This window comes from Mirounga leonina, unplaced genomic scaffold (genome assembly GCF_011800145.1).
Source record: "Mirounga leonina isolate KUSES-001 unplaced genomic scaffold, KU_Mleo_1.0 Mir_94, whole genome shotgun sequence".
Lineage (NCBI taxonomy): Eukaryota > Metazoa > Chordata > Mammalia > Carnivora > Phocidae > Mirounga > Mirounga leonina.
This window is the reverse complement of record NW_023270855.1, coordinates 17,449,351-17,452,092: the sequence shown is the minus strand read 5'-3', so window position 1 is coordinate 17,452,092 and position 2,742 is coordinate 17,449,351. Positions and strand designations below refer to the sequence as shown.

At 57.4% G+C, this 2,742-nt stretch overlaps 1 protein-coding gene across 1 annotated transcript in view; it reads left to right on the top strand.

The window, feature by feature from the left end:
* Window positions 1-981: 981 nt before the first annotated feature.
* Window positions 982-2,742, top strand: part of CHL1 (cell adhesion molecule L1 like) — a 211,344-nt gene continuing 209,583 nt past the window's right edge. The window contains exon 1 of the mRNA XM_034996571.1: window positions 982-1,020. The gene's annotated coding sequence lies outside the window, so the exon portion shown is untranslated. The remainder of the gene's footprint in view (window positions 1,021-2,742) is intronic.

The following is a 2,742-nucleotide window of genomic DNA, read 5'->3' as shown; positions in this document are numbered from 1 at the left end:
GCATCTTTTGTAAATTAAGTAGGCAACCTCATCACACCCATAAATAAGGAAGGAAAGCAAAAAGAATATTTTTAATAGGTACATGGCACCACACCCTTCCAACATGGAGCAATGAAGGAAATCCAGACCGGCGACCCGTGTCTGGAATATGTACTGAGTGAAACCATCGGGAGGGGGAGGGTTTTTTTTTTTTTTTTTAATTCGTTTTTGCAGATAAAAGGGACAGCGATCCTACCTTTTTTGACCATGGATGTTGAAAATGACGAGCGAAGTTTTGGCTTCGTCCCTTGCTTTTTCACCATGAAATAAAAGTCTTAAGCCTGTAGCTCTCCCTGTCCTTAAGGGAGCGTGCAAAGGGAGGGAAAATAAGCGGCGTGGGTGAGGGGTGGCGGAGCGCAGCCGAGGAAGAGAGGAGAGGCGCTAGCCAGCCTCCGCCCGGAGGGCGTGGATCCGAGCGCAAGCCAGAACAGGTCCAGCGCTCTCGCGGCCGCGGCCACGGCCAGCGGCGGGAGGGGCCCGGCGGGATCTCAGCCGGCAGACCCGCGTGTGGATCAGCTGCAAGCGGCCGGCAAGAAACTCCCCTGGATCCGCTCGGAGCTGCTGGGCACCGCGCGTCCCTCTCCCGCAGCAAGCCAGCTAGGGGGAGAAGTTTCCCTGAGGGAAGGTACGGAACAGATCTAAAGCCAAAGACGGCTCAGGTGTGTCTGGGTGGGGGTTAATTTGCATCTGTTTTGCTAGCCCTACGGCTTCTCCCAGTTCGCCCCGTAGCCAACTCTTTGGGCGCGATGGAAGGCGGATTAAGGGTTTGCTGCTGGGAGGGGTCAACTCAGCGTGGATAGGAAATGGTGCGCAATCAGGGCTCCATCCTTGCCTAAAGCCCTAACCCGGGAAGAGACACCCCCTTTCCCCGCCCCGCCCCCTGGTGGCTGAGGGTGGATTCAAACACAGCTCCGTGTCAGTCGGACAGAGTGAACCCGCTACACGAATGCTCCAGCTCCCACTTCCTCCGCGTGGTTACGGGTAGGTTAACCCTCTGTCTTTCCTCCAGCCTCCCCCCCCCCCCCACTGCCCCCGACCCTCTGGCGAGCATTCCAGACCCTCCTGGAGATTGCAGCCCTCTCCCCAGTAGGGGGTCGGAGGTCTGCCTGGGTTTGGGGTCAGTCCTGGTCGCACTCCTCCCTGCCCCTGACCATCTCTTGTGTCGTAGGGCAATGTTCTCTCCCGCACCCCACCCCACCCCTATCTTGCTCCCATTCTCAGGGGAGGATTCCAGGTACTGGTTGGGGTTCGGTGTAGCCGCCAGCTTGAAAGGGGAGATCTGTGCACAGCAGGGTTGGAGGGCGGCGTGAAAACGGGAAGGTTAAGGAGTTCCACCGTGGGGGCTAGAGGCCAGGCCGGGGGCGTGGTTGCCATGGCTCCTTGGTAGCCGAGCTGGTGGAGCTAGAGATGCCAGTCACGGATGGTCCCTTCTTCTTTGTGCCTCTCTCTCTCTCTCTTTTTTTTTTTTTTTTTTTTTTTTTGAGTAAGAGTGTGCGTGGGGAGAGAGAAAGTGATTAATTTGGAGAGCAGGGATTGGAGCCTGGAGGCTGGGAGGCTGGGGAACGCTGGCCCCTTGATTCTCACTCCTCTTGCACGCTGTGTGAGCCGCACTTTCTCAGTCAGGCGCAGGGCTGAGGAATTCCTGCGAAAGCCCAGGGGCCGAAGAAGCCGCTGTCGCGCGGGCCCAGGTACCCACGTCCGGAGCCGCGCCTTGGGGCGAGCGCGGGGTGGGTGGTCCGGCTGTCAGCCGGGAAGGCGGGCTGGGGAGCGGGTAGAAGGCGAGAGGCGAAGGGCAGGCGTCTAGTGGCACAGCGGGGCGGCGCGGCGGGGAGGGAGCCCGCGGCTTAGCCTTCCTTAGGCGACGGTCGCTGGGGTTCGGCCCCGCCCTGGAGAACCGCGGAGGAGCCTCCAGGCCCCGCAAGCGGCCACCTGGGCACGCGCGTGCGCGACGACGAGCTCTCCGGAACGCCCGTGGGGGCGGGGGGCATGTGCGCGTGCGCGCGGAGGGGGGCAACTGGTGAGCCGCCTGGGCTCGCGCCGCGCGGTCTCTCGAGGCGCCCAGCCGGGTTCCAGCTCCAGCTCCGGCGTCTCTGTGATGTGGGATTTTGGACGAGCCACTTAACTACTCCGTGCCTCGGTTTCCCCTTCTAAATAATAGAGATAATATCGATACCTTGCTTATTAGGTTTTTGCAGGACTGTAATAAGATAATCCAAGAAGACCGTTTAGCTTCGTGTTTATGCTTAATAAACACCCTGAGTGGGCGCCTGGGTGGCTCAGTTGGTTAAGCGACTGCCTCCGGCTCAGGTCATGATCCTGGAGTCCCGGGATCGAGTCCCGCATCGGGCTCCCTGCTCGGCGGGGAGTCTGCTTCTCCCTCTGACCCTCCCCCCTCTCATGTACTCTCTCTCATTCTCGCTCTCTCAAATAAATAAATAAATCTTTAAAAAAAAAAAATAAATAAACACCCTGAGTTAGTTATGGTTGCTGATGGCGTTACTGTTATTACTGATTAATCCTCAATTTAATTAGATATGGGCCCTTCTCAATTCTCCGCATCTTTATAGAAGGCAAAATACTGTGTTTTCTAATTTTGGAGAGTGTCAATGGATATTAAGTATTACTGCCCCGTACAACTCCTACATAGCTCTGGATGGCAGCAGATTGGAAGATAGAAACTCACCAACTGCTGGTCACGTTGGC